General features: G+C 42.6%; 1 protein-coding gene across 5 annotated transcripts in view; it reads right to left on the reverse strand.

Moving 5' to 3' along the window:
• The window catches only part of Scaper (S-phase cyclin A associated protein in the ER), a 477,644-nt gene extending 465,138 nt beyond the window's left edge, over positions 1-12,506 (reverse strand). For 2 of the 5 annotated variants that reach the window (XM_029558805.1, XM_008823432.2), the window contains exons 1-2: positions 12,432-12,506; positions 11,471-11,595 (exon numbers count right to left, since the gene is read on the reverse strand). The gene's annotated coding sequence lies outside the window, so the exon portion shown is untranslated. The other 3 variants (XM_008823431.3, XM_029558804.1, XM_017795678.2) reach the window with 3 other exon arrangements.
• Positions 12,507-14,219: the final 1,713 nt, after the last annotated feature.

The following is a 14,219-nucleotide window of genomic DNA, read 5'->3' on the forward strand; positions in this document are numbered from 1 at the left end:
AGCTTCCAAAAGCATTCCTCTATTGGGTTCCTCCTCATTTTTTTGTCTTCCAAGACTGGACTTGAGAGTGATGGACTCAGGATTTGTTTTCAGGCACTTTGATAGCTATGGGAGTGGTTAGAATCAGTGTCAGTTCCCTCTCAAAGGCTTCTAGATAGGCGGGGAGAAAAATTTGGCCATCATTTTAGAATATTAGTGGGTTATCTCCCTTAGCTACAGGTAGGCACTACATATTGCAAACCAAAATTTGAAGTCTTACATCTGAGCAGCACTTTCTGCTTAGAAACAAAATCATCAATGAGAAATATCTGTCTAAATAACATTTTATATGGACTTAAGCCTAATGTCTTAAGTATAATCCTTGAACTCTTAAAGAAATATACTGATTGCTTTAATCTTTGGTTATACTTTCCTTTTGGGTGTTTAAGACCATATAGTTGGCCCAAATAAAACAGTTTATTTTTACTCTTCAGGTGGTTGGAGGATGTGTTCCTTAGGGATCACATGGGCTTGGGAGAAGCCCCTGGCTCCTTTCTTTTACCAGTTCCATCTATGTGAAGATAAGTCAAAGGTCCTGCTTGACTGTGGCTGGCTTCACTTGGAAGCATGGAGATGTTTACTCTGAGTTGATCCCCCTCTTTGTAGACTGGGCACTGGTCCATCTGGTGGGGTCTCCATGGCCTCCCTGAACAGGAGGACAGGTGACTCACTATTTAAATTTTGAGAGATGCTCCACAGTCCCCTGGAACTTAGTCAACATTGGAGGACAAGGAGCAAAAACTGTCCTTTAAGTCCCTCTGACCAGATTAGCATTACGCCTTTGAGATTATTAGGCCTCCAAGTATGGCTGTTAAACGTCCAAGAAGATTAGTTCCACCAGGCTGGTACTTTTAATTACCATGTGCTATGTAGATAAAGTTTGGGCAAAAACCAAACATTCTCAGATAAACCTTGACTAGACATATATTTTGTTCCTTAAACTAGTTGACTAAACTACGGCCTTAGAAATTTTAAGATTATGTGTGTATTATTTTTGTCTCATCCTTTATGTATCATAGCAGACCTACACAGACCCTTAATTTTTTTAAGACAAGATCTAGATTTACTCTCCTTCAGCCTGCAATAATCAATTGCCAATAGTTCCTCAGCTAAGGTTGGGGCTTGATGCCCATTTCCCCAGGTCTATGCTGGGTTTTTGTCTGCTTGAGTTTGCATGGGTCTTGTGCATGCTGTCATCATTGCTGCAAGTTCATATGAGCAAGTTCCCAGTGGCCTGAAAGCCTCTGTTTCCTTATGTTCATGCACCAACCCTGGCTCTTCCAATCTTCCGCCTCCTTCTAGGCTTGGGCCAAGGCTGGCTGCTGTTATTCCTGCTTCAGATCTCTGAACTACCCTCCCAACCCAGACCCTGCCCAATGCGTCATGATCCCCTGAAGTAGCTGTATTCTCCAGCTTCAGGGACCATACCTACGCTGCCTAGTTTGCTAGACCCTCCCCAGGCTGTACCCACCCTCACCTTCCCTTGTTCCCCTCATGATCTGCCTACCATAGACCTGCCAACTAACTATTCATACCTGAAAAGAGCAACCAAGCTACATCAACAATATAAGCAGAACTAAACTTCAACTAAACAAAGGCAGAATAGAATTTCCTATCAAACACACAACCAGCTAAAGACATCCATATGCCCAAATGACAATCCAAAAACACAAATAATATGAAAAACCAAGAGAATACATCCCCAATAAAACCCATTAGTCCTGGAAGTGTACTACAATAAAAATCACCCAGAGGAACCCTAGGACATAGAATTTAAAAGAACAATCATAAACATGATCAAAGAACTTAAAGAATACACAGACAAACAACTCAAGGAACTCAAAGAAGATAAGGGATAAACCTGTGACTGAAGCTCAAGAACATACAAACATGCAGCTAATGAAATAACAAAAACTATTCAGGACTTGAAAAGTGAATTCACAAAAAAGACAGAAATATTGAAGAAAACCTAAGCCAAAATGAAGAAGGAAGTACAAAATCCAGAAAGCCACTTGAAACAACAGGGGAAAGCCATGCCACTAGAATGAATGAAATGGAAAACAGAATATCAACACTGGAGGATAAAGTTGAAGAATTGGACCACTCAAGCAAAGATTATAGAAAATTTTTAAAAACGCAGGAATGGAATATGCAAGAGATGTGGGAGTCTCAGGGGGCTAGAGAGATGGCTCAGCAATTAAGAGCATTGGCTGCTCCTCTAGGGGGCCCAGGTTCAGTTCCCAACACCCACATGGCAGTTAATGACTGTCCATAAATCCAGTTCCAGAGGATCTAACACCCTCTTCTGACCTCTGTGGGCATTGCATCCATGGGTATACTTATATACAGGCATGTAAAATGCTCATAAAAATAAAAAAATAAATGTTTAAGTCTCAGGATATGGAATCTATGTAGCGAAAAATGACCTTGAACTCTTGATCCTCCTGCCTTCACCTCCTAAGTGCTGGAATTACAGGGCTGTGCCAGCAAAAGGAGGGTTTTTGAAAAGATTTTTTTAAAAAATGGCCAACTTTTAGCTAATCAAGCAAACAAGAGAAAAAAAACTAAATAAATAAAATAGAAATGACATTACAACTGATACCACAATAAACACAAAGGATCATTAGGTACTATTAAAAGCAACTTAGAAAACCTAGAGAATTTCTGGACACATCTATATAACCTACCAAAATGAAACCATATGAACACAGAAAACCTTGACTAGATAGATCAATAATGAATAAGGAGACTGAATCAGTAATTAAAAACCTGATGGCTTTACTGCTGAATTTTACCAAATTTTTAAAGATGACTACTGCTAATTCTCAAACTATTCCAAAAACATGAGAGAGTGTAGGGTTTTCCAGGAATACCTTCCATCAAATATGAACATGCTTCTTTTAGAAAACAAATAAGAAACTATGGGAATGGCTGTCCTGGACAAATGGAACCCTTAATCTTATAACCAAAGTTAATCTTTTTAAAAAAAATTATTTTTTTCATGTGTATAAGTGTATTGCCTGCATGTTTGTAAGTGCACTTGTGTCATGCAATGCCCACAGAGGTCAGAAAAAGATGCTGGATTCCCCTGGAACTCGAGTTGCAAAAGGCAAATAGCTGCCAATGTACGTGCTGGGAATCTAACCTGGGTCCTCTGCAAGAGCAGCCAGTGCTCTTAACCACTGAGCCATCTCTCTATCCCCCAAAGTTAATCTTAATCTTATGTTTTGACATTATCTCATCTTGTTTATAAAATAATCAAGTTTATTAGGTCTTAGGCTCCTCTTGTAACTTAAACATATATCTTTAATCTTTCATGCTCCCTCCTTGCCTTTGACCCAGAATAGTGTGTGTGTGTGTGTGTGTGTGTGTGTGTGTGTGTGTGTGGTGTGTGAAAATATCAAGCACTGAAAGCAGCTACATATGGAAGCAATGAATTATCCCATTTATGTTGCAAACAACAGAGGCATTAAATTTACTTTGTCTACTTGTGGTCCTGCATGCTGTTCTGGTCACTGGGGACAGAAAGGAAAAGACCTTCTCTGATAAAGATCCACTATTTCTTCTCCATTTCATGATGGATGAAATGTTTCAATAGAGAGAGAGCGCAAGGTCTTTGCTAAGAGCACAGTCCCTGGAGAAATCTAAAGGAACAAGTTCTCAGAACAGATCAGGCCCTATCTTGGTTTTAATGGATGCCAAGAAGCAGGCTGTAATATTTCTCAGGCATCACCCTGAGGTGACATCAAACCCTAATGTGGCATAATGTCATATCCTATGATACCAGCATTACCCTCATGCCAAAATCAAAACAATAGGGATGGAGAGAGGAGGGTGGGAGGGAGAGTACAGATCAATATGCCTGGTGAAGCAAGAATTCTTAAAGGCTACTGAATCCAACAACACATCAAGAAAATTAAGTGGGATTTTTCCCAAGATACAAGATGGTTCAAACTGTGCAATCAATAAAGAAAATACATCACATCAACAGAATGAAGGACAAAAACATACTTTCATCTTAATAAATACAGAAAAACAACAAAATTCAACATCCTTTCATAGTTTAAAGAAAAAAAAACTCTCATTCAATTAAGTATCAGTGGAATAAATATCCTTCAGCTCAGTAAAGACGTGTGACAAACCCACAGCCAACATCATTCCAATAAGAAAAAGCTGAAACCACAATAGTGATGAGGTGTTAAGATGAAGATGTCTAGTCTGACCACTCTCATGTGATTGGATGCTGTGAGTTTTTACCACCAATGAAGAGACAGAAATAACGTATGTCCAAATAGAAATTGAAGCCGAATTATCTGACATGATTTATGATTAGCTGAAATGATTTATGTAGCAGAAAACCTAAAGACGTCACCAAAAAATAGTTTAAAAAACGTTAGAATTGAGTAGATACACAAAACAAATATTAATAGTAGTCTAACACATCAATAATAAAATTTCTAAGAAAGACATGAAATAAAAAATTCACAAAATCAAATATTTAGGAATGAATATGTCTAAGGAAGTAAATGATCTCAACAATAAAATTTATAAATATGATGAAGAAATTGAACAGGGCACAAAACAAATTGAAAGTCATCCCATGTTCATGAATGGGAAGAATTAATATTATTAAAATATTCATAAACTATAGCAACTTACATAGTCAGTACAATTCCCATCAATGCCACTGACATTATTTACAGTTAGAAAAAGCACTCAAGATTTGTACAGAACTACAAAAGTCCAAAGCTATCCTAGCAAAAAAGAATTTGCTAGAGACATCACAAAGCCAATAGCAAAATAAATAACTAGATTTTAAAGTGGGCAATGGAGCTGAATATACATCTATTAGAATGTCTAACATCAAAATTACCAAAGATAGCCGGGCACAGCACTTGGGAGGCAGCTGGGGTTACAGGGACACCCTGTCTCAAAAAAACCAAAAAAAAAAAAAAAACACCAAAGATAACAAATGTTAGCAAGGATATGGAGAAAAGGAACCTTCATACACCATTGTTGGGAATGTAAATTAGTACAGCCCTTACAGAAAACAGTATGGAGGTTCCTTAGAACATTAAAAATGATTATATGACCAAGTAATCACCACTTCTGGGTATCCAAAAGAAATTAAATTAGTATAACAAAGAGATATCTGCATTACATGTTCATTTCAGCTTTAGTTACAGTATCCAAGATATAGAGTCAACCTAAATTTCCAGCACTCATGGGGTAGCTCACAGCTGCCTGTAACTCCAGCTCCAGAGGATCCAAACCTCAAAATAAATGTTCTTCTAAAAACCTATGTCCTAACCCAATACTTTGGTTACTCCTTTTATGTTATTTACCACAACTATGTACCACCTACACTATCATTTATATAGCTCTGTTCTCCACAAATTCACTATACTTTTACTTACATTCTTAAAAAGTGATTATGTGATAGTATAACACATAAAATTCGCAGCTATAAAAAAAAAAAGATGTGGCTGACAAAAATAAACCAAATTTGAGAAACTTGAAGCTGTGGCAAAACCATGACAAATCAGAAAACAGAGCACAAAAATAAAACAAGTCAGCAAGCAGAAAGTGAGCACTAGGACTCACTCAGGCCAGGGTTTCTGAACAGGCTGCTGGTGGGGAGCTGAAGTCTCATTTGCCTCATGCTGCCTTGAAGTCCCAGACTATCTGGACACACGTGAGAGTTCTAGAAACAGATGTGAAGAGTGACCCCAGCACCAAGAAACCCACTCCTCTCTTCTTTGTCTGAGTTTGGGGACACAGGTTATGAAAAGGTGAGGCCCAAAGTCACAGGAAGCCAGCTTTACTGGCTGCACTGCTTTGGAGAACATAGGCCCATCAGCAGAAGCTGGGCTAGCACAGCTACAAATCGCTCATAGAATGGCCAAAAGTTGCAGAAAAACTACAGTTTGCAATCACAGCTCCTCCAATGTTCACAGAATCTATCTCGTGTATTTGCCCTATCTGAAGTTTAAGAAAGCCTGATTATCTGCTTGACTTTGGTACTTGATGTTGTCATAAATACATTCAAAAGCTATCAATAATTTTTCACATATTTTTGATGAGTACAAACTAAATATATTACAGCAAAATTGGTATTTTGAAAACTAATAAATGCTACAATTTCTTATTCTTTAATGAGTTTTTTGATTGCGTCAATATGTACTGCCATGAATACGTCAACCCAGAGCTATTTTCTCTGTAAACATGGCATGACCCACTGAAAAGGGCACCACTACCTCTTTCTTGCTGTACTGTACTTAAAAGCACGTCCAACATATACTGAAAAAAAATTCTTTTTTGGTCTTTTTGAGACAGGGTCTCCCTGTAGCCCCAGCTGGCCTGGAACTGGCTATACAAACCCAGCTGGCCTTGAACTCACAGAGATCCACCTGCCTCTGCTTCCTGAGTGCTGGGATTAAAGATGTGTGCCACCACACCCAGCTATATACTGAAATTTTTACAAATGCAGTTTAGACAGTTGGCATTTTGGGGAAAAGAACAACCTGTGAAAGAGATTGCTCAAACAGATCGGCATATACTCGCTTGTTATACTATTCTCCACTTTCTCAAGCTTTCAAAATACACAATAAACTTGTTACTTTTAAGTTCACCGTCAGGCTAGGCTAGAAAGACCTGTCTCAAAAAAACAAAAACAGGCTGGAGAGTTAGCTTAGTCTGTAAACTGTTTGCCACACAAGCATGAGGACCTGATTTCAGTCCCCAACACCCATGTAAAAAGTCATGTGTGGTAGGCCACAACTGAAATCCCAGTGCTGAGGAGGATCCTTGGGACTCTGGCGACAGCCAGCCTACCCAACCAAATAGGCAATCCCAGGCCTAATAAAGACCCTGCCTCTAAACAAGATGGACAGCTCCTGAGGAATGACAGCTGAGGTTGACCTCTGCCCCCCGTACCCCCCACCACACACACACAAGAACAAACAACAAAAAGGAACTGTGCAGCAAAATTCATAAAATCCTTTGTGTTTCATGTAAGGAAAAAATTCTCCACAAATCATTTACTTCTACTAATTGTTTTAAGTCTAGCTCCAACACTGGACTGTAGATCTTTTTATTGTCTACATTACACAAAAATAAGCCAAAAATCCCTGTGAAAAAAGTTATGCCACCCAGGAGAAAATTGCAAAAAACTATACTAACTTAACTGTCATTATACAGGTCAGTCACAATTTTTATGTCTACAATTTCAGAAATTACAATTCCACAATAAATATTAGACTGCACTGTAAGAGAGGACTCTTACACTTCCTACTAAATACCACTTTCTTTGTATGTGTATACATGTTCATATGTACCTGTGTAGGTATACATGTGATGGTTTGAATGAAAATGTGCCCCATAGGCTCTAAGTATTCAGTATTTTGTCCCAAGTTGGTGATGCTCTTTTGGGAGGTCTTGGAAGGTGTGGCCTTGCTCAGGGAAGGAAGAAAACTGGGAGAGTTCTTAAGCCCTGCTGGATTTCCAGCCACTCTTCCTGTGCCTGCCTGAAGCTATGAGCCCCTGCTTTCGGCTCTTGCTCCGACCACCTCCTCCTCACCATGCCTCCCCACCATGATGGACTCTAATCCCTCTGGAAACTGGAACCATAAACTCAAGTAAACTCTTCTTCCTATAAATTCCCTTGGTCACGGTGTTTTGTCTCTACAATAGAAAGTAATTAAAACAGAAACTGGTACCATAGAGTGGGCTATTGCTGTGACAGACCTGACCTAGTTGTTTTGGGGAGGACTGTGGAAGTGTTTGGAACTTTGGGCTGGAAAAGCCATTGAAGTATTTTTGGTCAGTGTTTGTATCTCAGCAATTGAAAGCAGTCTAGAACAGAAATTGGTATCAGAAGTGGATTATTGCTGTGGCAGACCTGACCCAATTGATTTTAGGAGGATTGTGGAAGCATTTGGAACTTTGGGCTGGAAAAGCCATTGACCGTTTACAGTTTAGTGAGCTGTTGCTGTGGAGCTTGGAACAGTTATGCTTAAAGAAGTATAGATAATAGACGCCTGGCTTGTGAAGCTTCAAAGGAAAGTAAAGATTATCAGGGCTGTTTGTATGATATTTTGGTCGGCTGGGGCTGAAGAATCAGCTGTGAATAAGAGACCAGCACCACTGAAGTGAAACCTTTACTTCAGGGACAACTGATGCTGGTTAACTGAAAAATCAGTTATAACAAGAGATCAGCATTATTGTGACAAAATCTGGGAAGTTATTTCCTCAGTGTCAGCACATAAAAGCTGTGGTCCAAAGGGGGCCCAGGCCTCCATCTCAAGCTAGAAGCAGAACTTGGTAATGTGTAAGAACGGTTCTCTTACATGGTTCTGGTGTTGATGGTATGAAGGAGTCATGGAGAGACTCTGAGGCTTTGTACCTTAACAGGCCAGGAAAGCTCATTGGTGAAGGTGCAGCCTCAGTTTCAGTAGATACCCCAGTATATTGAAGAAGCCAGGACCATGGGACGACCACCAAGGGCGGCAGCAGTTGTGGAGTGGAGCTGCCTGAGCCTATGAGATCAGCTGTGTATGCTGTGAACAGCAGAGCCAAAGAATGGAACTACCCAAGCCCTTGGGAGCCCAGAAAATCATGAGTGAATCCCAAATGTCCAGTCTTGAGATACTTTACTAGACTTCGGTGTTGCTTAAGCATGCGGAAATCTTCTCTTTTGAAATAAGACAGTACTTAACTTGTTTTAGATTTTACAGGAGCCCATAGTAAAGAGACTTTTTAAAGAAGCTTTAAACTTTTAAAGTGTTGGAATTTTTTTTTTTTTTTTTGTCTTTTTCAGACAGGGTCTCCCTGTAGCCCCAGCTGGCCTGGCACTCACTATGTAGACCAGGCTGGCCTTGAATTCACAGAGATTCCCCCTGCTTCTGTCTCCTGAGTGCTGGGTTTAAAGGCATGCGCCACCACATGCCCAGCTAAAGTGTTGGAATTTTTCAAAGACTGGGACTTTTAAAGTTGTATGGTTTTATGTGGTAATATTAAGATATTAAGATAAGAAAGGAAAGGATTGTAGTTTAAAGTGATGAGTTTGTGTGTCAAGTTGACAAGGGGTCAATTGTGCTGGATAGCTTTGGTTGTTAACTTGACACACCTGAGTAGAGGATGTATAAAAAAAGCAGGCTTAGCACAGACCAACAAAGCAAGCCAGTAAAGCAGCATTCCTCCATGGTCTGTGCTTCAGCTCCTGCCTCAGGATTCCTGCCCTGAGTTCCTGCCCTGACTTCCTTCCATGATAAACTGTGATCCAAGAGATGTAAGAAAATAAACCCTTTCCTCCCCAAGTTGGTTTTGGTCAGTGTTTTTAATCACAGCAATAGAAAGAAACTGAGACAACACATGAAGGTGTATGGAGGCCAGAGGATGATGTCAGGTGTTTTCCTCAATCACTCTCTACCTTATTTGTATATGTGTATATGTATGTGTAGGGGAGGGAATGCTAATTCATGTGTGTAGATGTCATGTGTGCAAGTGTGGAGGCCAGAGATCGACACTGGGCATCTTCCTCTATCTTATTTTTTGAGACAAGGTCTTTCGCCAAACCTAGAGCTCCCATTTCAGCTAGACTGGCTAACCAGCAAGTCCCTGGGATGCACTGTGTCTGCCACCACCACCTGCCCAGCACTGTAGTTACAGACATGTGCTTTTATGTGACTTTGGGGAATCACAGTTCAGGTGCTCATGCTTGCAAAGCAAGCACTTTACCTACTGAGCGATCTCCCTAGCCCTTCCACCTTTTGCAGGGGAGAGTTAGGGTATCTCACAGAATTGGGCTAGGCTGGCTGGCCAGGGAGCCTCTAGGGATCTTCCTGTCTCTGCCTCCCCAGCACCGGTCTTACAGGCATGCACCCATATGCTAAGTTTTTACAAGGGTGCTGGAGATCTCAACTTGGGTCCTCTTGCTTACACTGCAAACACATTACCTAGTGAGTCATCTCCCTAACTCTGATGCCATCACTTTCTAGTGATTAAAAATATTCACCTGTGTTCCCAAAGGATTTCTGTTTTGCCTTTAGAAGTAGGTTGGGTTGTGGTAAGGTATGAAGATGAAAATAAAGCATCTGAACTCCATCCTCTTATCTTTAAAACATTCCTATAAAGCACTTAAGGCATTAATAAAATCTTACTATCAAAACAATCTTCTAATGATTCTGAATACCTATGAAGTGCAAAGGAAACACATTCTAAATCCGTTTAAAACAATATAACTTGGGACACCAGTCACCAACATTTTTTTTTTTCTTTCTGGAGCTGAGGACCGAACCCAGGGCCTTGCGCTTGCTAGGCAAGTGCTCTACCACTGAGCTAAATCCCCAACCCCAACATTTCTTATTTATAAAATATTTATGTCAGGTGTGGTGGCAAACGCCTGTAGTCCCAGCACTGGGAAGGCAGAGGCTGGCGGATCTCTGTGAGTTCTAGGCCAGCCTGGTCTACATAGTGAGTTCCAGGCCAGCTGGGGCTACACGGAGACCCTTTTTAAAAAAAAAAAAAAAAAAAAAAAAGGCCAAAAAAAAAAGATTACACACATATATATATATATATATATATATATATGTGCCATCCCTTGTTATGACACAAACAAACCAGGTGTTTAATCAAAGTGCTATGTTAGCAATATCTGTGTCTCCTCAAAATTTGTATGTTGAAATCCTAGCTCCCAAAGTGCTGGTATTAGGTGAATACTTTGGGAGGTAATTAGGAGGGCAGGGGCCTCATAAATGGAACTGATGCCCTAAAAAAGTGAGCCCCCCCCCTCCCTCCTTCCATCATGTGAGGGCACATCGAGAAGATGCCATCTATAAATCAGAAAGCAGGCCATCACTAAACACAGAATCAGATAGCATCTTGATCCTGGACTTCCCCACCCAGAACTGTGAGAATGCAATTCCTGTTTATAAGCTTCCCAATCTAAAATATTTTACTATAGCAGCCCAAACAGACTAACACGGAGAATTTGACAAATGCAGCTCAGGGTAACGGGAAAAAGAAGGAAAGGAGCATTTGCTGACGGTTTTCTATGAGCCAGCAGCAGTTCTTTACAGACACCTCATGTACTGTGCTCAGCAAATTCATGAGGCGGACATTACCCCTGTTTTACAAATGAGGAAACCAAGATGCAGAAAACTTTGCCAAAGGACAAGGTGCAACTCTGGCTCTGCCTTTAGAGCTTCTGGATCACATGCGCCCCCCCAACAGATAATTTTCCAAGTCACATTTTAAAAATGGACTTGTATTAACTAAAGATATTTAGCTTTTAGTGGCTATTCAAGTCATTCCAGTCAATATGTGTAAGTCAATCTGCACCCAGTGCATTTGGCAGAAAGTCACAGTTAACAGAAAAAATACTAAGAACAGAGCACCAACACAAGCCAGAGTGGGATAGTGGTTAGCTTACCAGTCTTAAGTCAGAAATCAACAGCAAGTAACCTGGAGAAGTTATCTCTTTGAGCCCCAATTTCCTAATTCATAAACTGTCCACAGCACCTATTCCATTCTTCTCCCATAAGGTGTTGATGAAATCTGTAAGTCATGAAAATACGGGGAATTATCTATTCTGTAAAATTACTCTAGTGAATAGCTGTTTTCATGGAGAATCACTTGACAGAAGAGAAACAGTCCACCAGCTAGAGGAAGTAGCTCTTGGGCAGGCGAAGACTCGCCTCAAAGGGAGCCACTTGTCAGCAGCAGGTGCTGCGTGGAGGAACAGTTTTCTGGCTGCTTTCTAACAAACTCAATGCTCCCTGAGTCTGTACCGCGACAGTAACCTCCCTCCTTGATGCGACTTACAAATCTTGGGTGGAGGGGGGAACTAAAGTGCTAGGAAAGGACACTGAGGCAGGAGGCTCCCAGGTGAGAGGCCTTGGTCACTCTTGAGACCCCCAACATGAGCATCCGTCAAATAGGAACCTCCTTCCATCCGGTTCCCTGATAGCGAGGACTACAGTCGGGAACCCGGAGAAAGCCCTGGAGAGGAGAGATGCTCAAGCCATCAACTGTCAGATGAAGGCAGGAAAGGAAGCTCCTGAGCCCTCTGCAGTGCCGACATTCCAGAAGCCTTGACGAACGCTGCCTGGGCCACCTCGGTGACTGAGCCTCCCACCTAACCCTAGCCGGGCGCCGCGCAGTCCCACGACGACCCTCGCCCACTGGGCCGCAGGGCGGGCTCCCGACTCGCCCCAGCCTCCTCAGCGTACCGCAGCTCCCCTCCCCCAGTGCCCGGCCGCTCCACGCCCAGGTGAGTGAGGCGGTGGAAGTGTTCCGCCGCCATCTTGTCCCCTCGGCCCCACACCAGCAGGCCGGCGCCCCTCCCGGGCCGGCCCGGGTTTAGGCGACGCGCGCCCCTCGCGGACACTCACCCCGGCAGCCCGGCGCACTTTGGGGCGGCTCCCAGCGTCCCGGCGGGAAAGGGGCGGGGCTGCTGGCTGTACCACGTGATACCCTTCGCCAGAGCCGCGCCCCCTCTGCAGGCCCGGGGCCCACGCGCAAGCGCAGCCTGACTCACGCCCGCTCGGCGGTCAGCGCCCTGGGCGTACCCTGCGGGAATCCGGACAAGGGTTTGGCTTCAGGTGCGTGGGTGCCGGCTTCTCCCGAGTGTTTCCCTGCTCGAGCCCACGATCTCGGCCTCTTATGCCTGACTCTCCACAGCCCACAAACTGAGGACCGGCAGGGCCCCTCGGGACGGCGTGTGGGCGTTTCCCGGAAGCACCTGCTGAGTCCCGGGCGCAGCTGAGCCGCCTCCTCACCTTGAGTGCCAGGCTTGGAAGAGCCAAAGACCTGACAAGTTTAATCCTCTGCAAAAACAGCAGTGAGCACGTGCCAACATTTAAATCGCAGTTCTGAACAGAATAGAAGAGACGCTATTCTCTTTATTGTCAAGGCAGTACTTCTGGCCGCCCTCCATCCTCTGATTCTGGGAGTCTAACTTGCCTCACCCTCCCTACTGGAGCCTGTGGGAAATCCTGGGAGCCTCTGCGGTCACCTGACTCCTAGACCAGCGCTGCGAAGGCAGGTGCATCCTGTATGGAGGCTACATTCAGGTCCTCCTCTTGCTTTCTTAGAAAACCCATTCATTCCATTCCCCCGAAAAAAAAAATCCTTGAAAAAAACTGTTCTTGGAGCAGGGTGGAAACACAACAATAAGCATCCTCAAGTAATTTATATAAGAACATAAGCACTACAGTAAACAAAATGATGGGGTGGAGTAGGGAACACTGCAATCTGTTAAGTGATGGACAGGAGCTTATTTCTCTTGGTAATCATCCTTTTTTAATTCCCAAAGCATTTTAACAATCTCAAATCTCTTTCATCTTGAAATCTCCACCTACCAGACTCCAATCGGTTTTACCTTCTAGCCTACCTACCCTTTGGCATTTCTCCTATTTACAAGATATGTGCAATACCTCAGTTACTGCACTTTGGTTTCTGCCTGGCAACCTTCAAAATCATTCCTCCCAAAGTCACTAAGGATGGTTCTACGGCAAATCCTGTGGACATTAGCACAACAATCTGCTGTAGTTTGAATTTTTAATGTTTCCCCAAACCCAGATTTTGAAGACTTTGTCCCTAGCCTGTGATGGTGTTACCAGCGTCCTATGCCATCGACCAGACTGTGGAGGTCCCAACAAATCAGGCCAGCAACTTTCCCCAAAACAAAATTGAAAAGGGTAACAGTAAAAAGCAGGAAAGAAGGGTTGGAGAGATGGCTCAGTGGTTAAGAGCACTGGCTTGCTCTTACAGAAGACCCCAGTTCAATTCCCAGCATCCATATGGCCAGCTAACAACTGTTGGTAACTCCAGTTCCAGGGAATCCGACACCCACTTCTGACCATCACTGGCATTGCAAGACACAGGTGCACTTACACACATGCAGGCATACACCCATACATATAAAAAATATTTTTAAAAAAGCAGGAATGGAACTGTAATTAGTATACCTAAACCAAGAAGGTAGAGGGAGCTCAGCACTGTCTTCTAAGGCACTGACATTAGGCCTGTTGATCATTATTGCTCAGGAAGGGTTTTGTCCATAAGTTAGTTGTTGTCTGGGGCCTTAGTTTTGATGCTTGTCACAAAATGTTTATCCATGCCAAACCTGCTGTTTCCGGCATCCAAGGTAACTTCAGGAGAGAATTACTTAGAGCAAA

This window comes from Nannospalax galili, unplaced genomic scaffold (genome assembly GCF_000622305.1).
Source record: "Nannospalax galili isolate Female #2095 unplaced genomic scaffold, S.galili_v1.0 scaffold28, whole genome shotgun sequence".
In the NCBI taxonomy this organism is placed as follows: domain Eukaryota; kingdom Metazoa; phylum Chordata; class Mammalia; order Rodentia; family Spalacidae; genus Nannospalax; species Nannospalax galili.